Here is a 22,876-nt window from a genome sequence, read left to right as displayed (position 1 = left end):
ACAAATAGTCATAGTCATAGCCATAGTCATATTTTTACTGATCCCGGGGGAAATGGGTTTTCGTTACATTTGCTCCATAAATAATAAATAGTAATAAAACCATAAATAGTTAAATAGTAATATGTAAATTATGCCAGGAAATAAGTCCAGGACCAGCCTATTGGGTCAGCGTGTCTGACCCTCCAAGGGAGGAGTTGTAAAGTTTGATGGCCACAGGCAGGAATGATTTCCTATGACGCTCTGTGTTGCATCTCGGTGGAATGAGTCTCTGGCTGAATGTACTCCTGTGCCCAAACATTACATTATGAAGTGGATGGGAGACATTGTCCAAGATGGCATGCAACTTGGACAGCATCCTCTTTTCAGACACCACCATCAGAGAGTCCAGTTCCATCCCCACAACATCACTGGCCTTACGAATGAGTTTGTTGATTCTGTTGGTGTCTGCTACCCTCAGCCTGCTGCCCCAGCACACAACAGCAAACATGATAGCACTGGCCACCACAGACTCGTAGAACATCATCAGCATCGTCTGGCAGATATTAAAGGACCTCAGTCTCCTCAGGAAATAGGGACGGCTCTGACCCTTCTTGTAGACAGCCTCAGTGTTCTTTGACCAGTCCAGTTTATTGTCAATTCGTATCCCCAGGTATTTGTAATCCTTCGCTATGTCCACCCTGACAAGGTAACGTTTGTGCGTGTGTGAATCCGCGCACGTAAGGAGTGCATTTATCTTGTGCTCTACATCATAATGACCCTTCGATTTACTTCATTAGTAGCCAGTGGAGGTGCTGAAGGAGCTTAAACTAGAATGATTTTAAAAAAAACATACACTCGGTGGCCACTTTATTAGGTACACCCGGATACCTCATTAATCCAAATATCTAATTAGCTAATTATGGCAACAACTCAGTGCATAAAAGCATGCAGGCATGGTCAAGAGATTTAGCTTTTGTTCAGACTAAACTTCAGAATGAGGAAGAAATGTGGTCTAACTCTGACCATGGAATGATTGTTGATGCCAGACAGGATGGTATCTCAGAAACCACTGATCTCCTGGGATTTTTATGCATGCCAGTCCATAGAGTTTACGGACATTGGTATGAAAAGCAAAACCAAGACATCCAATGAGCAGCAGTTCTGTGGGCACAAATGCCTTGAAAATAAGAGAGGTCAGAGGTGAATAGCCAGACTGGTTCAAGCCGACAGGAAAGCAACAGTACTGTGCGGAAGAGTACCCCTGAATGCACGAGATGTTGAACCTTGAAGTGGAAGGGCTACAACAGCAGATCACAAACATATAATCAGTGGCCACTTTATTAGTATACTTAATGTATACTTCAGGCAAATTGTTTGTTATCCCATTGTGCAATGTTATTTTCAAAATATTAAAGATCAGCTGAAGTTAAATCAGATAAACCTTTGTGATTTGCTGATAAACCAATCGCTGCCCGTAATGCTGTCATTAAGCATGCTTTGTATCTTTTTCTGATTACCTGGCAATTTCTACCCATGACAGACCTTGAAATAGAGTGTCTGTTTTGGGATTCTGATGTCAGCATTCAAATGATGTAGCCTGCCTAACACAGCCACCCTCATTTAACTAGGGCCCTAATGCTGGGAATATTGACTAGGAGAAGACATGGTTATTGTTTAACTTACCCTTCTGGTGAATAAACTCAAAGTCAAATTTATTATAGAAGTACGTATACTGTATGCCACAAGACACTACTTTGAGATTCATTTTCTCGCAGACATTTATAGGAAAATAAAGAAATGCAATAGAATGGATGAAAACCTATACAGAAGCAAAGACTGACAAACAACCAATGTGCAAACATGACAAATTGTAGAAATAAAAAAAATGAAAATTAAAAAAATAATTAGTTAGATTTCTCAGAGGAGGATTTGGTGTTATCTCTCCAGTGCTTTGAGGTTTCTGCTGTAGGTGGTCCTAGCCTCACAAGAATGTGGGATGGCAGAGATCACTGCTGCCCAGTAGACCATGCCAGGTTTGATACTCAATTAACTGAAGACTGTGCAGCTTTTTGTCAGTCATGGCTGGAATATGTAGCTGGTCCGGTCGTATTTATTCTCTTAATATTTTGATAGCATGAGCTGTCAAAGGCATAGGGAGAGCCCAGACTGGGGCTTGACAATTCTCTGCATGGAGCCAGTTCACCGCATCGAGATGCTTTCATGCACACCTTGGAAGACAGAATAACACCACAGCTATGCGAAGCCCCACTACATCCGGCAACCCTGTGATTTCTGTCTCAGAGGCCAATGTCAGAACATCCTTCAGGAGGGAGAACCCTTGCAAGGATCTATCCTGGACATAACACATTGCTGCAATCATAAATAAAGCATGCCAGCCGCTCCATTTCATTCGGAGTTTGAGGAGCTTCGGTATGTCAACAACGTTTCTTGCATGGTGAAGGTCAATCTGACTGCCTACATCACTCCCTGAAGTAGATGCTCCAAATTGTAGGATCAAAAGGAGCTGCAGAAGGCTATATCTGGTCCAGCTCCATCAGGGACACAACCCTCCCTACAATCTAGTTGGGCCTTGAGGAAACCGACACAATTCATAAGACTATAAGAGCAGAATTAGGCCATTTGGCTGATCAAGTTTGCTCCGCCATTTTATCATGGCTGATCCATTTTCATCTCAGCACCAGTCTCCTGCCTTTTCCCCATAACCCTTCATGCCCTGACTAATCATGGCTGAAAATGTGTGGCTGCGAAGCTGGTGCGGGGGGTAGGTGTTCAGGCTCCTGGATCATTGGTTTCTCTACTTGGGGAGATAAAACCTGTTCAAAAGTGACAGGTTGCATCTGAACTCAAGGGGAACCAATATTCTTGTGGGCAGGTTTGTTAGAGCTGTTGGGGAGGGTTTAAATGAATTTAGCAAGGGGTTGGGAACTGGAGTGAAGGTACTCAGGGTAGGACGGATAGTAAAAAAACAAAGATAGCATGCAATGGACTGTCAGGAAGGACAGGCAGACAATGGGACATAATTTCAGCCAGCAGGCTGGGTATCAGTGCATTAGAGATGCAGAATCAAAAAGGGTAGCAAATACAGTACTCAAAGTGTTGTATCTCAATGCACCGAGTACAAGAAATAAGGTAGCTGATCTTGTTGCACTTTTACAGATTGTCGGGTATGATGTTGTGGCCATCACTGAATCGTGGCTGAAAGATGGTTGTAGTTGGGAGCTGAATGCCCAAGGTTAAACGCTGTATCAGAGGAATAGGAAAGTCGTCAGAGGGGTTGTTGTGGCTCTGCTGGTAAAGAATAGCATCAAATCAGTACAAAGATGTGACATAGGATTGGAAGATGTTGAATCCTTGTAGGTTGAGTGAAGAAAGGACCCTGATGGCAGTTTTATACAGGCCTCCCAATAGTAGCTGGGATGTGGACCACAAATTACAAGAAGAAATAGAAAAGACATGTGAAAAGGGCAATGTCATAAGAGTCACGGGAGATTTCAACATGCAGGTCCATTGGAAAAATCAGGTTGGAAATGGATCTCAGGAGAGTGAGTTTGTTGAATGCCTACGAGATAGCTTTTTAGAGCAGGTTGTCATTGAACCTACTTAGGGGATCAGCTATACTGGATTGGGTGTTATCTAATAAGGGAGCTTAAGGTAAAATAACCCTTAGGAGACCGTGATCACAATATGATTGAATTCAACTTGAAATTTGATAGGGAGAAAGTAAAGTCTGATGTAGCAGTATTTCAACGGAGTCAAGGAAATTACAGTGATATGAGACAGGAGTTGGCCAAAGTAAATTGGAAGGAGATGCTGACAGGGATGACAGCAGAGCAGCAATGGCGTGAGTTTCTAGGAAAAATAAGGAAAGTACAGGATAGATATATTCCAAAAACAAAGAAATACTCAAATTGCAAAATAGTACAAACGTGGCTGACAAGGAAGGTCAAAGCCAATGTAAAAGCAAAAGAGAGGCAATACAACAAAGCAAAAATTACTGGAAAGATAAAGGATTGGGAAGCTTTTAAAACCCTACAGAGAGCAACTAAAATGAACAGCAGGAGAGAAAAGATGAAATATGAAAGCAAGCTAGCAAACAGTATCAAAGTGGGTAGTAAAAGTTTTTTCAAGTATGTGAAAAATAAAAGAGAGTTGAGAATGGATATAGGACCATTAGAAAATGAGGCTGGAGAATAATAACAGGGGGTAAAGAGATGGCAGATGAACTAAATGAGTATTTTGCATCAGTCTTCACTGTGGAAGACATTAGCAGTGTTGCCAGATGTTGAAGGGTGAGAGGGAAGAGAAATGACTGCAATTACTATTACAGGGGAGAACATGCCCAAAAAGCTGAAAGACCTAAGAGTACATAAGTGACCGGGACCAGACGAACTACACCCTATGGTTCTGAAAGAGGTAGCATTAGAGATTGTGGTGGCATTAGTAATGATCTTTCAGAAATCATTGGACTCTGGCATGGTGCCAGAAGACAGGAAAATTGCAAATGTCACTTCACTCTTTAAGAAAGGAGGAAGGCAGTAGAAAGGAAATTAGCCTGACCTCAGGGGTTGGGAAAATGTTGGAGTCAATTGTTAAGGATGAGGTTATGGAGTACTTGCTGACACAGGACAAGATAGGACAAAGTCAGCATGGTTTCTTTAGGGAAATTCTGTTGGAATTCTTTGAGGATATTACACATAGCATTGATAAAGGGGATGCAGCCGATGTTGTATATTTGGACTTTCAGAAGGCCTTTGACGAGAAGCCCATGATATTACAGGAAAGTTACTGGCATGGTAAGACCATTGGTTGACTGGTAGGAGGCAGCGAGTGGGAATAAAAGGATCCTTGTCTGGTAGGCTGCCAGTGACTAGTGTTCCACAAGGGTTGGTGTTGGGACTGCATCTTTTTATGCTGTATATCAATGATTTGGATGATGGAATAGATGGCTTTGTTGCCAAGTTTGCAGATGATACGAAGATTGGTGGAAGGGTAGGTAGTGTTAAGGAAACAGATAGGATACAGAAAGACTTATAAAGATTAGGAGAATCGGTGAGAAAGTGGCAAATGAAATACAATGTTGGAAAATGCATGGTCGTGCACTTTGGTAGTAGAAATAAATGTGCAGACTGTTTTCTAAAACTGGAGAAAATCCAAAAATCTGAGATGCAAAGGGATTCGGGTATCCTTGTGTAGTACATCCTAAAGGTTAACTTGCAGGTGGAGGTGGTGTTGAAGAAGGCAATTGCAATGTTAGCATTCATTTCAAGAGATCTAGAATACAAGCGCAGGGATATGATGCTTTATGAGGTACTGGTGAGGCCTCACCTTGAGTACTATGAACAGTTTTGGGCTCCTCATCCAAGAAAAGATGTGCTGGCATTGGAGAGAGTTCAGAGGCAGTTCACAGGAATGATTCCAGGAAAGAAAAGGTAATCATATGAAGAACGTTTGATAGCTCTGTGTCTGTATTCACTGGAACTTAGAAGGATGAGGGGGGATCTAATTGAAACCTTTTGAATGTTGAAAGGCCTAGACAGAATAGATGCGGAAAGGTTGTTTCCAATGGTGGGGGTGTCCAGGACAAGAGTGCACAGCCTCAGGATAGAGGGGTATCCATTTAGAACAGAGATGTGGAGAAATTTCTTTTGCCAAAGGGTGGTAAATTTGTGGAATTTATTATCATAGACAGCTGTGGAGGGCCGGTCATTGTGTATATTTAAGGCAGAGCTTGATAGATTCTTGATTGGACATGGCCTCAAAGGTTATGGGAAAGCTGGGGAGTGGGGCTGAGGAGGGGAGAAAAGGATCAGCCATGATTGAATTCCGCTGCAGACTTGATAGGCCAAAATGTCTTATGGTCTTATGATCTAATCACAAATCTATCAACCTCCGCCTTAAATATACATAATGACTTGGCCCCCATAGCCAATGAATTCCACAGATTCACCACTCTGTGGCTGAAGAAATTCCTCCTCATCTCCTTTCTAAATGGACAGCCCTCTATGGTCCAAGCCATCCCCACCGCCAGAAACATCCTCTCATATCCACTCTACGGAGGCCTTTCAACATTTGATGGGTTCCAATGAGATTCTACCTCTCCCGCCCCCACCTCATTCTTCTGAAACATAGGCTCAAAGCCATCAATTGGACCTTTCATTACTGGAATTATTCTCATGAAGCTTCTCTGAAATCTGTCCAATGTTAGAATGTTCTTTCTTAGATAAAGGTCCCAAAACTGCTCACTGTACTACTGATTCAAAAAGCCTCAACATTGCATCCTTGCTTTCATATTCTTTTCTTTTAAGTCCGTCCCAAACTTGTGGCCCATCAGGCTGGTGCTTATGCCGGTTTCTGTGGCGTGAAGCGACTGAGAGTATGAGACTCCCCCTCCCCCTGCCCCGGATAGGACACCAGTCTATCGCGAGGTTAACCCCCAGCATTTGCTGGTACCCATTTTCAGCTGGGTGGACTGGAGCAGTGTGTGGCTAAGTGCCTTGCTCAAAGACACAACACGCTGCCTTGGCCGAGACTCGAACCCACGACCTTCAGATTGCGAGCCCAACGCCCTAACCACTTGGCCATGCGCCACACATATTCTAGTCCTCTCGAAATGAATGCCAGCATTACATTTGCCTTCCTCACCACAGGGAGGATGTACTGAGACTCATTACAGGACAGCGCCGGAGTTCAACTCTGAACACCTCAAGCTGTAATAACATCGTGGTAACTATTACACAACCCAACAACATTGTGGAAGTACCTTCACCTGAAGGATTATTCCCTGAGATTCGGGAGTGTGGGTTACTGTTACGTACCCCGTAACTGGGTTGCCAAACCAGCAGAAATGGACCACGTGTTGGAGTCTGGTTTAACAGAAACTAATAAAGTTTTACTAAAGGAATAAGTAACACAGTACTCTAATCGTAAGGATATAAATGCAACAGGTTAGCAATGATAAAACACACATGTACACAGAACTAGGGTAATAGGAATCAATCAAGCTCTATCGCAGTCTAGGGGTAAAATGATCAGTCTCAAGTGACGCAGAGTTCAGTTCAGCTTAGTACAGTTCGCAGTAATTGCTGTGGTGCCATTGGAGAGAGAGAGAGAATACAAATTTTGATTCAAACAGACCTTTGATGTTGTTCGCAGTTAGCTTTCGGGCGAACCCTTTTATGTCTTCTGTGGTCACCGACTGTGACCCCTCCGTTCCGGATATGACCGTTCTTCCACGGTGAACCCGGCACCCAGGCAAGGGCGGACACAAACACCAGGTTCCCGCTGATCGTCCCTTTTCACCCTGTCAGTCTATGGTCGGTTCCCTCGAACCAAACCTCCAACTCCCACTAACTTGTGGGGGCACACCACTCTTCCAGGGTCTCGTTATCTCGTGGTGTGTGTTGTGCCTTAGCGAACCTGTTCTCTTTATCCCCCTGCTGGGGTATCGCCTGTCCATCAAACTTCAAACAGTTCAGGTTCAAAGCAACCGGTCTGTCAATATTCTGAAATGTGCTTCTTTCTCGTTAATCTCTCTCTTCTCTCTTTTTAGCATTTTGAATGTTTCTCTATTGTCTCACTTATCTCTCTCTCATTAGCATCAATCTTCTGATAACTTGGTTTTTCGTCACACCCCTATCCTTCAAAGGATTTTTACCGGGGTAAAAATTATGGGCATGAATACATTATTAGATACACACTAATATACATGGTCATCAGCTATTCGGCTAATACAGAGAACTTTACGTTTTCAACACCTTGACAGACAGTCAGCAATCACATTTTCCGTTCCCTTTATATGTTTTATTTTGATATCAAATTCCTGTAAGACCAGGCTCCAACTTAGCAACTTTTTGTTTTTATCCTTCATAGTGGCCAAAAACACTAATGGGTTGTGATCAGTGTAAATTACCAGTGGTTTCCGTGCCGGACAAATATAAACCTCAAAATGTTGTAATGCTAGTATGATGGCCAGTAACTCTTTCTCCACAGTGGAATAATTTCTCTGATGGATATTAAATTTCTTAGAAAAATAAGCTACTGGGTGGTCAACCCCCTCTTTGTCTGTCTGCAACAGCACCGCCCCGGATGCTTCGTCACTAGCATCTGGTGCTAGGGAGAAGGGTTTTGAAAAGTCAGGCGCATTCAGCACAGGATGGTGACACACAATCGCCTTCAGACTCTCGAAGGCCTGATGACAAAGGTCGTTCCACACAAACTTCACATTCTTTGGCAAGAGCTTAGTAAGAGGGAGGGTAATATCTGCAAAGTTTTTGCATAACTTCCTATAGTACCCCACCATCCCCAAGAACCTTCTCAGGGCTCTCTTGTCTGTCGGGGTGGGGACTTCAGAGATAGCCCGCACCTTAGCCTGCATTGGTGCCAGCTGCCCCTGTCCTACCACAAATCCCAGATAAGTGACCTTTACGTGGCCGAATTCACTTTTTGCGAGGTTCACTCTCAGGTTGGCTTCCAACAGCCTCTTAAACAGGTCCTCTACTGCCACAATGTGCTCCTCCCACGTGTCACTCCAGACCACTAGATCGTCAATATACGCTTCTGCATTCTTTAACCCTTTTATCACTGAATTAATCATCCTCTGGAAGGTCCCTGGGGTGTTTTTCATGCCAAAAGGTAAAACATTATACTCGTATAACCCGGATGGACTGACAAATGCTGAGATTTCTCTAGCCCGGTCAGATAAAGGAATGCACCAGTACCCTTTCAGCAAACCGATCTTTGTGATGTACGTAGCTCTCCCCACTTTATCGATGCAATTGTCTACCCTTGGGATGGGGTAAGCATCAGTTTTTGTGATGGCGTTCACTTTTCTGTAATCTGTACAGAATCGTATGCTCCCATCAACTTTTGGGACAACCACACAGGGGGACGCCCATTCCGATTTGGATGGCCTAATAATATCTGTGGCTAGCATGTGTTCAATTTCTTTCTCCACTAGCTTGCCCTTCTCCAAGTTCATCCTTATAGGAGTGTTGTTGAATAGGCTGGTCTGAGGTGCAACAACATCATGCACTGTCCCTTTGCATTGCCTCGGGACATCGGGACATACATCTGCGTGCTGGTTAATTAGCTTTATCAGCGGCTTGCTCTGTTCGGGGGTTAGGTGAGAGACCTTATCAGCAAAATTGGCCAAAACAATAGAGTTCTCCAATCGGGTCGGCACCATATTCATCTTTTCAAGATGGGTTTTCCCCGTATCATTTGACACCCCAGTCTCATTAATTTTTGTGATAACACCAACTAGATCTGCTTTCTGATCGTGGTAAGCTTTTAACATGTTAATGTGTACCAACTGCGTGGGTTTACGCCTGTCCGGCGTTTCGATAACATAATTCAAAGAGTCTATCTTTTTAATTACCTTGTACGGACCGTGGAATCTCACCTGGAGGGGGTTGGTTACCACTGGGAACAGTACTAAGACCCGATCGCCCACTTGGAACACTTGTACGCGGGCACACCTGTCATACCATTGTTTCATTTTAGTTTGGGAGTGTCGCAGATTTTCTTTGGCAAGGTCACAGATCCTTTTAAACCTCTCATGAAATTTTAAAACATAATCAATCACATTAACTTGGACTGCTGGACTGGACCATTGCTCTTTCAGTAAGGTTATGGGGCCCCTGGGCCGATGACTGAAGACGAGCTCGAATGGGCTGAACCCCAATGACTCCTGAACCGTGTCCCTCATGGCAAGTAGCAAAAGGGGCAAAGCATCATCCCAGCCCTTATCGTTCTCTTGACAGTAAATTTTGATCATAGTCTTTAATGTTACGTGGAATAGTTCTAACACCCCTTGGGACTCTGGCTGGTATGCAGAGGCCAAAATCTGCTTTGCTCCCATCTCATCCAACATCCGTCGGAATGTGTGAGATGTGAAGACACTCCCCTGATCTGACTGGATTTCCCTGGGTAGCCCCACCGTAGTGAAAAATTTCACAAGCGCCTTTACCACTGCGGGAGCCTTGACGCTTGCCAGGGGCACCGCCTCCAGAAACCTGGTGGTGGCACACATCGTAGTCATCACATACTCTCGCCCACTTGCAGTTCTGGGCAGGGGACCGACAAAATCCACAATTATTCGGGAAAAAGGTTCCCCGAAAGCGGGTATCAGTCGAAGGGGCGCTTTAGGCAGGGCCTGATTTGGCTTTCCTACCACCTGGCATAAATGACATTGCCTACAATATTCAACAATATCCTTCCTCATGTTCGGCCAGTAAGACTCTTTCATAATTCTATCGACTGTCTTCCTCGTCCCAAAATGTCCACCGAAGGGGTATCTCGTGGGCCAGGTTAAAAATCTCGCCCCTATAAATTTTCGGCACTACCACCTGGTGTACCACCCCCCATTCCTCATCTGCGGGCATGGTACGTTGTCTCCATTTCCTCATTAGTACTCCCTCCTTCACATAATAGCCCACTGGCTCTCTTTTTAATTCTGCTTCGGAGAGAGCTGTCTCCGCCAAAACCATCAGCTCCTCGTCTCGCTCCTGTGCCTGTATAATTTCCTTCCTTGCTAATGATAAGTCTACCTCAACTTCCATTTCACTACGCCCCTTCTTCTCACTTTCTAACCCCTCCTGGTACAAGGCTGGTAAAAACGTCTCAGCTAAATCTACATTCGCTTCTGCAGCCTTTCTGGATATGCGCCGAGTCACTGCGCAAACGGGATATACCTGTGAGTCCATGGGCGGGGTCTCAATGCTGGCAGGCTGGTTTGTCAATCTTACTGCTGGGTACACCTCTCCGCCGGCGAGGTCATTACTGAGTAAGACCTCACATCATCCATCGGTAGTTCGGGCCTCACCACAATCGTGACCGGTCCAGAGACCAAGTCGCTTTTTAGGTGTATCTGGTGCAAAGGTACTGCTTCAGTCCCTTTCCCAATGCCTTTTATCACACTGACCTCCCCAGTCTCGGTCTCTGAACTAAAGTCTAAAACACTCCTTAAGATCAGTGACTGACAAGCTCCAGTGTCTCTCCAGATCCACACTGGAACTGGGTTTGACCCCTCCTTCACCAACACCAATCCGGCCGAAATAAACTTCTCGTGCCCTTCCTGAACTGTATCAGACCTCTTCTCCCCTAGCGGTTTGTTTGCCAGCTCAATACAGCCAGTCGGAGTCCTTTTTCGTTTCCCCGTCTCCTTCTTTGGGGCAAAACACCTGGACACAAAGTGACCGGCTTTCCCACAATTATAGCATACGACCCCAGGAGACTTCCTACCAAACTGCTTCCTGTCTTCCTTATCCTTCTCACTAGTCCCCGGCTTACTTTCTGACTTTCCCGGTGGACTCTCTCCACCCTCTCGACTACCCTTGCGGTAGCTTTTACTCGGGGTAAACTTCGCCTTGTGTGTTAACGCGTACTCATCCGCTAACTTAGCAGTTGCGGCTAAGGTGTCTGCCTCTTTCTCATCTAGGTAGGGTCTCATACCTTCAGGGACACAATCTTTAAACTGCTCAATCAGTATTAGCTGTAGCAGTCTGTCATAATCCTCACTGACCCCTTTCGAGGCGCACCAACGCTCACAATATATCTGCATCTCATGGGCAAACTCTAAATACGTGCGGCCCCACTGCTTCCTCACATTCTGGAACCTCTGCCGGTATGCCTCCGGGACCAACTCATAAATCCTGAGTATCGCCTCTTTCACCACATCATACCTCTGGGCATCTTCTGCGGACAAGGCCGAGTAAGCTTGTTGAGCCTTCCCTTTAAGTACGCTCTGAAGCAAAACAGCCCACTTATCCCTTGGCCAGTCCTGACTTGCAGCAACTTTTTCAAAATGTAGAAAGTACCGATCAACATCGGCCTCCTCAAATGGGGGAATCAGCCTAACCTCCTGGGTCGCCCTGAGCCCTCCACCTTGGTTCAGCATGGGCCCCTGCGCTAGCCTCATCCTTAACTTCTCTAGCTCAAATTCCCTTTCCCTCTGTTTCTCTCTCTCTTCTCGTTCTAACTGCCTGTCCCTCTCTTCTCGCTCCAGCTGTCTTAACCGGGACTCGTGCTCGAGTCTCAATTTTTCCATCTGCAGCTGTACTGCTTCTCCACCAGGTTTGCCCAGAGATACCACCTCCAGCTCCCCTTGGGGAAACACACCTTTAGATACATAATGCTCAATGATAGCTCTGTGCATCTCCGCTCTCCTCATTGTCGGCTTCCCCTTAAAAAGATTCAACCGTTTGGCAACAGTTGCCAATTCTGTTTTCCTGGCATCCTGTAATGCCTCCAAGGTTGGCGCCTTTAGAAATTCCTCAGTCTCCATTTCTGCTGTTCGCACCTTTCTTTCTTTCGGGAATTTTAACTCAATCAATTCACCCAGTCCCAAATTTGGCGTTCAAAATCGCGGACGAGATCCCCACTTAAGTTACGTACCTCGTAACTGGGTTGCCAAACCAGCAGAAATGGACCATGTGTTGGAGTCTGGTTTAACAGAAACTACTGAAGTTTTATTAAAGAAATAAGTAACACAGTACTCTAATCGTAAGGATATAAATGCAACAGGTTAGCAATGATAAAACACACATGTACACAGAACTAGGGTAATAGGAATCAATCAAGCTCTATCGCAGTCTAGGGGTAAAATGATCAGTCTCAAGTGATGCAGAGTTCAGTTCAGCTTAGTACAGTTCGCAGTAATCGCTGTTGTGCTGTTGGAGAGAGAGAGAGAATGCAAATTTTGGTTCAAACGGACCTTTGATGTTGTTCGCAGTTAGCTTTCAGGCGAACCCTTTTATGTCTTCTGTGGTCACCGACTGTGACCCCTCCGTTACGGATACGACCGTTCTTCCGCGGTGAACCCGGCACCCAGGCAAGGGCGGCACACACACCAGGTTCCCGCTGATCGTCCCTTTTCACCCTGTCAGTCTATGGTCGGTTCCCTCGAACCAGACCTCCAACTCCCACTAACTTGTGGGGGCACACCGCTCTTCCAGGGTCTCGTTATCTCGTGATCTCATGGTGTGTGTCGTGCCTTAGCAAACCTGTTCTTTTTATCCCCCTGCTGGGGTATTGCCTGTCCATCAAACTTCAAACAGTTCAGGTTCAAAGCAACCGGTCTGTCAATATTCTGAAATGTGCTTCTTTCTCGTTAATCTCTCTCTTCTCTCTTTTTAGCATTTTGAATGTTTCTCCATTGACTCACTTATCTCTCCCTCATTAGCATCAATCTTCTGATAACTTGGTTTTTCGTCACAGTTACTAACAGTACTATCAGGTTGAGAACTGTGGATAAATACTGGACTTTCCAGTGATGTACCTGCCCAAAAATTGAATAATTAAATAAAAAAATCTCTTACCGAGTGAGTGTGTCCACATCCAAGACACAATAATGATATTTAATATTATCAACCAATGAAACGCTGGTAGAAGCTGCATTGGTTGTCACAGCAACAATGGGCTTAAACCTGTATTATGTATTGGAAAGGCAACACATTACAGAAGAAGAGATAATTGGGTTTTTTCAAAGAGGCACTGATCTACAGCACATCAATGGAACTGGCAAAACCCAGAAGTAATGAAATGGCAGTCACATTAAGGCAGCTTTGAGTGCTGCTTTCTCTCAGAACATCTGCTCTTTTGGCATTGTAATGCTGACCAGTATGACAGGAAGCCAACTGGACCAGACAATCCTGGCAGCAGCAGATGTACGCAGTCAAACACTCACATATTCGAGTACCTAGAAGTGACTAGTCACAGGCACCTCCAAGGTTCCCAACATGAGCAACTGCCGCTTTCTACCATCATTGCCAAGATCAAAGTGCTAAAGTTAATAAATGGCAGTGACTTCAAATACATCAGTAACACTTCATTGAGAATGATACTCTTAATTTAACTATTCACCACTCTTTTTTCTTGAGTGGGCACAATCGGAATCACAGCAGAGATTTGAGGCAGTCACATAGCCATGCAGGAGCAAAAGGCATTTATACAAAATTTGGACAATTGCTTCTACGAGACCCCAATGGTATTTTAACCAAACCCTGAATGCTAAATCTATTTTTACATTCCTCTTTGGTGAAATAACCAACATTTGTTTAGAAGGACGAAGATGATCTTCAATTAAGTTAGAACATGTCCACAGTGAAGCCAGTAGCAACAAGAAAATCTTCAAGATTCAAGATTGTTTCCTGTCATTTGACAGTCCACAAGTGTAATTTATTTACTTACTGCCTGTTTATGGCAGCAATGAGGTTCCTCCATTTCCTTGGCAGTGTTCAGGGCTTCCTTCATCGTGCCACTAGCTTCCTTTTGGTTTTCACTACTCTAGGCCATGTAAGTCCTGGGTGGAGACTGAGGAATACTGTTGCACTCAAATGATTCTTCATCGCTGTTTCTGGAACAGTTTTCTTTGCCCAGTCAAAGTAGCTAGCCCTGAGCTAAACCCCCAATGGCATGTTGCTACCGGACATTTGATCCTATTCTCAGGTTCTGGTTCCACATCCCTTATAATGGGATGGGAATTATAAGCACCATTGACTTACTGTGGATTATTTCTTCACTACATGTATTTCTTCTTACCAATTTTAGTGTCTTTTTAAATGCTGTAATACATAAAAATATTATTCTGTGCCACCTGTTGAAATAAAATCATTAACAAGAGTAATTGCCATTGTTTGCCCATTGTAGCTGAGGGCAAGATATTAATGAGTTAATGACTGAATATAATGCAGGCAATTGTTCACTGTACTGTTGTAGATTTATTGCATTGTAGCAAGTCTACACGGTCCATTTGATGCTTTGGTTTTATTCTTCTATTTTGAATTGGTTGCCTAAATTATACGGCAGCAACGTTTTATCTTCCCGTTGAAATACATTTCAAGAGCTAAATGGTGTGAAATAGTTTGTGCTGAAAAATAGTTCCAAGATTTATATTATAACGGGCAAGAATGATACCAAACATGGAAGTAAAACATTTCTAAAGAAGTAGGCTATGTTGCCAATCAAGGTATTTTTAATCCGTACTGTCTTCATATCACCTCATGTTTTGATTACAATACAAGCTTCCCAGATATTACAGCCCTGAACTGATTCTTCTTTCAAGTTGCCAGACCAGTTACCTAATTACGCTCCTTGTTGTTACTAGTCATGCACGAACAAAATTAATGTCACTCTTCCAATTGTTTGTTGACTCAAACTTTAAGTACTGTACTTTAATTAGTACCCCCATTTATTATGCTGTACTTTTCAAAAGTTCATTCCTTTTAAATCATTGAATAATCTACAAGGGTTTTCTAAGCAGAAACTTCAAAGTTAATTCTGAATACATTATCAGCATAAAGTTTGAGAAGGAGGTAAAATATCTTGCCTTCTGAAGCTTTATTTTAATCATTCTCTTGAATAATATCAGGAACCAAGATTTTCTCAGATCTTTTAATGCTGCCCTCCAATTATGGTAGCAAAAATCTAATGATACCAAGCCATCATTAAATCATTTCACAGTAGTTTCAAATTTGTAACTGCACTGATTAAAATCAAGGGGATGAGAGAAAAGGTCACACATTCCTGCACTGCTGGTGTCATTCCCCATCAGAGAGCTACGCAATTACTTTCCTGAATTCTGCGGCTGTTGTGTGACCATGTCAAGAAACATGTTCCAGTAAGTACTGCATTAACTCTAACTGTTCCTTGATTAAAGGCTCTTCCTGCAAAGAGAAATATTAAAAAAGATGCAGTAGGTGGTTATATATTTTAATCTATGTTTCCCCTTACTCTCATCTATTGAATAATAATTTTATACAGCCCAGTTATTCCACGCTGAGATTAATTAAACAAATTCACAGATCAATCAGCCTTGATCAGGTAATATTATGTGCCCAGTTGAATTGAAGTAGTTGTATGCAGTCCCTATTCAGGAATGTGGTTACATGTGGATTGCTTGCAAGAATGGTCGGTATTGTAATCCTTCTACCATCATACAGAACAATGAGTGTTATTTTTACCCAAGCTCTTCAGTATCATTACTGACTGGGTCAGCAATTTGCTGTTGCTACTGGTCAGTAAAATATTGTGGAACTTCTGCATATGCGCATCACTTCCCAGTATTGAAGAATCTACAGCTGGGGTTACATCTCAACCAAAGGAGGTACAAGGCTCCCCTCCGCTAGCCTGCAGGTCACCCTTGGGCAAGGTGTAGCACCTGCTTTGCCCCCCTCCCACCCAATCAGGGTCATGTGAAGCCAAGGAAGCAGGTTGTATGAGCGGCTGGTGCATATCACAAGCCTTGGTTATGCGACCACTGACGATAGGCAAATGATCTCTGATAATGGCTGGGGTCACCAACTTGTAAAGACACTGCCCAGAAGAAGGCAGTGGCAATCCATTGCTGTAGAATATTTGCCAAGATCCGTCATGGTAATGGAGAGAACACGATGGACCACATTACACAACACAGCACATAATGAATGAACAAACAGCTGTGTCAGTGTTAATTTTTAACTTGTAAATATCTGTTCTACTGATGAAAACAAAAGAGATTCTTTCGAAGCTGGAAATCCAGAGGAACATACACAAAATGCTGGAAGACCATAGCAGATCAGGCAGCATCTACGGAGAGAAACAAGCAATTGAAGTTTTGGGACAAGATCCGTACTGACGAAAGTTCTTGGCCTGAAATGTTGAATGTTGATTTACCTCCATAGATGCTGCCTGACCTGCTGAGCTCTTGCAGAATTTTGTGTATGTAGTACTGACAGATGTACCTGGTCATCAGTTGTTGCGTGAGTGTCATTTATCACATACACATTTACCTACTTCAATATAATGTTTGGAGGGATGTCCATGACCAGATCTCTAGTCTTCTCTGCCTTTCAGTGCCACATAGTCCGTGGTTTCCTACCCTTTATACTCACCTCACCACACCTCAATGTAATGTAGCAGATGAAGACAATACCGTCCTGTATATGTAGCCTTCCACATTTTGGAAGTCTGTGTTGATTAACCTATTTTACTTCTGCCATCTCAGATTTATCAGAAATTCCTCATGCTTTGGCTAAGGAGAGTACCCTCACTAAATTGCATTTTCAGTTAGTCCACACACCAGTGTATTCATCAATGTAGATGCATGAAACACCTGTGTGAGTTACAGAAAGAGAGAACCACCACACAAGTTTCCCATACAAATGACCCCTATCCCCCTCCTCCCACACAACCATCCAGCCACCATCTGCTCAATTTGTGGAGGAGTCTTTGGCTGCTGCATTCGCTTTATTAACAGAACAGTGACTACTCTTAACCACCAGGCTCTTGGACTAAAAGGGGTAACTTCACTCAAACAACAGGAATTCTGCAGATGCTGGAAATTCAAGCAACTTTGATGTGTGTAACTTCACTCAACCTCACTTGCCCCATCATTGAAATGTTTCCATACCAATAGACTCACTTTCAAGGACCCTTCATCTTATATGTTCTCGATACTTATTTCTTATTTATTTATTATTGTTGTTGCTTCTTTTGTAATTGCACAGTTTGTTGTCTTCTGCACTCTAGTTGAACGCCCTGGTTGGGCACTCTTTCACTGATTCTGTTATAGTTATTAATCTATAGTTCGTTAAGTATGCCCAAAAGAAAATGAATCTCAGGGAAGTATATGGTGAAATTTATGTACTTTGATAATAACATTTACTTTGAACTTTGAACTTTGAGAACACACCAAGTGCAAGTGGATGTAAATCACCTTAGGCCTAAAGACTCACTATTTTTTTAAGTTCACAATGTTATCACTGATTATCTCTCTGGTATTTGGCTAAAGATACCAGATAAAATATTTGAGATGACACCAGATGAAAATGAGTCGTTAATATCGGAGCCATCTCATTAGATGGAACATCCACCATGTTGTATGAGCCAGAATGTTTGTGGGCATAAATATTCATGCCATTTCCACTCATGGTATGGTAGAACTTCCTTTCACTCACAGTCTACAGCATTTGTTCTTCAGCATTTTCATTTGTATTTTCTAAAAGGTTATTTGCTGGGAAGAAAATATCAACTCAGTCAATCAAGTTAAGTCCGAAATGTCTCTTGTGCTCTGACATATTTCCAGTGTTCCAGTGTATTCTATTTAGCTCAACACTTTACAGTACCAGCATCCGGGCTTCAATTCCGGCCACTGCCTGTAAGAGGTTTGTATGTTCTCCCTGTGACTGTGTGGGTTTCCTCCGGGTGCTCCGGTTTCCTCCAGTGGTTCAAAGACGTACTGGTTGGTAGGATAATTGGTCATTGTAATCCACCTCATAATTAGGCTAGGATTAAATCTGGGGATTGCTGGGTGGCAGGCCTCGAAGGGATGGAAGGGCCAATTCTGCAGTATATCTCAATAAATGAAAATATAGAGGCCAGCTTATACTTTCTAATTCTCTATTTCAGTATTGAGAGATTTAACCTTCTGCTTTACCAATCTTTCTTTACTTTGCTGATTCTGGAAATACAGACTATTACAGTGGCTATCTGCTCCTTGTTGCTAGTCTAGTGTCTTCTTCTTCTTCATGTCCGGCACAGTGGAGTATTATAGAAGTTGCTTAGGCTGATAGTTTCAAAGAATAACACATCTCATTATTCTGGCAGCCGACACCCAATTGAACCTGAAGCATGATAGATCTAATATTGTAATTATAGGATCACTTACTATGAAGTGTATTTCTTTGTGGTAATAAAGCTGAGAGAACAATCACACTTCCAGAGTTCTAGGCCAGGGATTTGGGGTCTTCTCATTGGTGAGTGCAGAGTTCATGGCCTGGAGTTTGGAGTCTTGTCACTGGTGAGTCTGGAGTTCGGGATCCTGTCATCGACAAGTCCTGGGGTCTATATCAAAGATCGAAGTCAACGAGTCCAGAGGGCTGATCGCGGAAGCCCTGGATCCACGACTTTGTAGGTCCTGGGGGGAGAAATCAAAGGGCCGATGTCTGCATGTGTGCGAGCCCATTGGAGGCCGGAGGTCTGGAGGCAGCCTGTACTGGGGCTGGAGGACTGTATGTGTGCGGGAGAAGGTGGGAGGAAAGAAAGTGGCTTGTTTGGTTATTGTTGTTGTTTACATTTACTATCAAAGTATGTACACAGGATACAACTCTGGGATTTGTCCTCCCGCAGGCTGCTATGAAACCTGGGAACCCGTTCAAAAAAAGCATCAAACATCTAACACGGGAAACAAAGAGCAAATTGTGCAAATTGCGAAGAGCGAGCAAACAACACATAGAATATCAAACATCAAACGAGGAGCCTGGGAGCACTCAGTTTAGTTCAGTTCAGCGCCACTCCCCAACTGCAGGCTGCAGAGCCACCCTTCACCGACACTCCCTCGTCATAAGCAATTGCCTCAATCAGACTGCCCAGAAACAGTAACCAGTAAACAGTAACACATACAACATGGGCTGAAGTGTGCTGATGTATTAGCAGATGTCCTGACAGACATTTTCAACATCTCCCTTAGTCAAGCTATTGTCCCCAGATGCTTCAAAACCTCCACAATCATCCCTGTAGCAAAGAAATCAGCTGTAGCCTGTCTGAATGATTACCATCCCGTTGCCCTGACCCCCATAGTGATGAAATGTTTTGAACAGCTTGTCAAGCCTCATATCACAGCCAGCCTCCCCTCACCACCGGATCCTCTACAGTTTGCTTATCGACCAAATCGCTCTACGGAGGATGCAGTATCCACCACACTGCGCACAGTTCTCTCTCACTTGGACACTTACGCCAGAATCCTGTACGTTGATTTCATTTCACCGTTCAATACAATCATCCCGCAGAGACTAGTGGAGAAACTGTCGCTGCTTGGCCTTAGCACTGCCATGTGTCACTGGATTCTGGATTTCTTGACAGAGAGACCACAGTCAATCTGTGTTGGCAGGAACATCTCTGACTCCATCACACTGAGCACTGGATCCCCAAAAGACTGTGTGCTTAACCCATTGCTGTTTACACTGCTAACACATGACTGTGCAGCCAGATTCAAGGAGAACCTGATCATTAAATTTGCAGATGATACCACAGTGGTGGGGCTCATCAGCAAAAATGATGATTCTATGTACAGGGAGGAGGTCAAACACCTCGAGAGCTGGTGCAGGGATAACAACTTGATGCTTAATGTCACCAAAACCAAGGAGATGATCGTCGATTTCGGACGGTCTCAGCCTGAGCACACACCCCTCAGCATCAGCGGCTCCACAGTGGAGAGAGTGGAAAACATCAAGTTCCTTGGGGTGCAGATCTCGGACAATCTCACCTGGTCCAGGAACACCACTGGGATTGTGAAACGGGCCCAGCAGAGATTGCACTTTCTGAGGAAGCTTAAATAAGCATCACTCCCCACTAACATCTTAACTACATTCTACAGAGGCGTGGTTGAGAGTGTGCTGACCTTTTGCATCACAACCTGGTACTCCAGCTGCAGTGCTGTCGACAAAAAAGGCTTGCAGAGGGTGGTTAGGGGAGCAGAGAAGGTTATTGGGGTCTCCCTACCTTCTGTCCAAGACCTCTTTCAGAGTCGATGCCTCCAGAAGACACGGTACATCATTAAAGACCCCTCACACCCTCACCATGAACTGTTTGTTCTCCTGCCATCAGGCAAACGTTACAGGAGCATCAAAACTAAAACCACAAGGCTACTAAACAGCTTCCTCCCACAGGCAGTCAGACTGCTAAATAGCTGCTCTACCTGACTCTGTTTTGGACACTTTTAACTTGCGCTGGACACTTATAACTGATTTTAACTGACACATGGCTGTTGTGTTTTACTATTTATTGTTATGTTTATTATTTAGTGTTGCGTTTGTTATGTTATGATTGCACTGCCCCTGAGAAACGCTGTCTCATTCTGCCCTGCAGAGCTGATGTATGGTTAGAATGACAATAAAGTTTTCTGAATCTTGAATCTTTGAATGAGACTTAAAGTTCCGCAAAACAAATTCACAGCCACAAGCCATGAATCTGAACCTGGTATAACACAGGGTGATGTGAGGTCTAGCGTCTTTCTTGGTTTAGCATTGATTTACACAGTAGTGCATCAAAGGATGGACATACACTGCGGTGTTTGTACGGATATATTTTTAAAACACTGCTGTACATGAGGAATGATTACCATGTGGATGCAACCCACCTTGCAAGGGAACAAATGTGTGAATCAAGTGAAAAGCAAGAAATATCAGCCAAGAACCTATGGAAACATCTGACCACCTTCCCACAATGACTTTCCTTGTTCATTTGTTACGTGCCTTGTCGTAGTCTTTCCATGGCCATGATAGTTCTCGGCACGTTTTTCTACTGAAGTGGTTTGCCACTGCCTTCTACTGGGCAGTGTCATCACAAGATGAGTGACCTCAGCCAGTATCAATACTCTTCAGGGATTGTCTGCTTGGTGTCAGTGGTCGCATAACTGGGACTTGTGATATGCACCAGCTGCTCATGTGACCATTCAGCACCTGCTCTCGTGGCTTCACGTGACCCTAATTGTGGGGAGGGGGGGTTTAGGTAGGTGCTCCCCCTTGCCCAAGGGTGACCTGCAGGCTAGCAACGGGAAAGAGAGCCTTGCACCTCCTTTGGAAGAGATGGATCTCCACCCCACCACCCAGAGATGCTCTATTATCTCCATATTCATTACTCTGAAAGCAATTTCCTGCTTCAGTTACTCTCCTTGTGCTAGAAGCAGTTTTTTTTCCCTGCAAATTGATATTAAAAAGGAAATCTGTTGGAAGGGAAACACTGGAACAAGAAAATATGACCTGCACTGAAATATTGTGGACATCAACCTTCCTACTTATCTGTGAGCATAGAGAAGTCATTGAACTTTGTGCTGGCAGAGTGCTTGATGTTTGATATTTAGTTAGTGACCAAGGGAACATACCATAGTAGGACAGACAGAAATAATCCTGTATATACATATATAAATAGATCAGCATTTGTCTGTGTTCTCTGTGCGTTTGTCTTCTGTGAGGGCAAAACCTATTCAACAGAAGAAGTACTGAAGGTGGCTACAAAAATGTCATTTTATACATCACTTGACAACCTTACGTAAGTTAAAACGTAAGCCTTGTGTATTTTTTGGGTTCAGAGGAAAACCTTAAAGTGTGGCTGCTAAAATTCATGTCCTTTAGTCAGGAGGGAAATTGAAATGATTTCTGTTCATTATGATAGATTAAGGATCTGGCAGTATAGTGTTGGGGCATTGGATGGAGGGTGAGGTGAATTTTTGTGTGTTTCCCCAGAGAAAATAAAGTACTTTTTATATGGTAGGAGAACATTTAATATTGTTGTTCGAATCAGGATGTCTGTGTGCACACGTTGGTGAAAATAATTTTAAAGGCATAGCAAGTGATTAGGATAGTTACAAGAACATTAGAATAGAGGAAACAGTAGCCATTATCTGATTGGACAGAGTCAAAATGATGATCTTGAGGCTTTAGCTCTTCGGGGCTTCAGTCAGAGAAAGCAAAGAAAAGAAAATAATCTAAGTTTTTTTTTCCCTTCCCTTCTGCTTAGCTAGGACAGTAGAGATGATAGGCAAGAGAGCTGAATGCTCTTCATGTGGGAAGGCAGGGAGACCTCCGGCGTCGCTGACGACTACAACTATGAGAAGTGCATCCAGCTGTACCTTCTAAAAATCCATGCTAAGGAGTTGGAACTGGAACTGGATGAACTCCGGATCATTTGGGAGGCTGAAGGGGTGATAGATAGGACACATAGAGAAGTAGTTTCACCCAAGGTGCAGGACACAGGAATCTGAGTGACAGTGAGGAAGGGGAAAGGGGTCGAGGAGCGAGTGCAGAGTTCCTGTGGCCATCCCCCTCATCAACAGTTACATCATTTTGGATACTGTTAGGGGAGGGGGATAATCTAAAAGAGAAAACTCGTAGTGGCTGAATCT

The 22,876-nt window shown here is 43.7% G+C and overlaps 1 protein-coding gene across 12 annotated transcripts in view; it reads left to right on the top strand.

Annotated features, from left to right (window-relative positions):
- trdn (triadin) overlaps positions 1 to 22,876 on the top strand; it is a 147,831-nt gene that overhangs the window by 47,204 nt on the left and 77,751 nt on the right. Inside the window, exon 1 of one of the 12 annotated variants that reach the window (XM_063034120.1) lies at positions 21,928 to 22,023. The exons of 10 other annotated variants lie outside the window; for them this stretch is intronic. The gene's annotated coding sequence lies outside the window, so the exon portion shown is untranslated. Of the gene's footprint in view, positions 1 to 21,927; positions 22,036 to 22,876 lie in introns of those variants that run through there. One more of the 12 variants, XM_063034128.1, reaches the window with a different exon arrangement.

This window comes from Mobula hypostoma, chromosome 2 (assembly GCF_963921235.1).
Source record: "Mobula hypostoma chromosome 2, sMobHyp1.1, whole genome shotgun sequence".
NCBI classification, from domain to species: Eukaryota; Metazoa; Chordata; class Chondrichthyes; order Myliobatiformes; family Myliobatidae; genus Mobula; species Mobula hypostoma.
The sequence above is the reverse complement of the archived record's forward strand: the minus strand, read 5'-3'. Positions and strand labels throughout refer to the sequence as shown.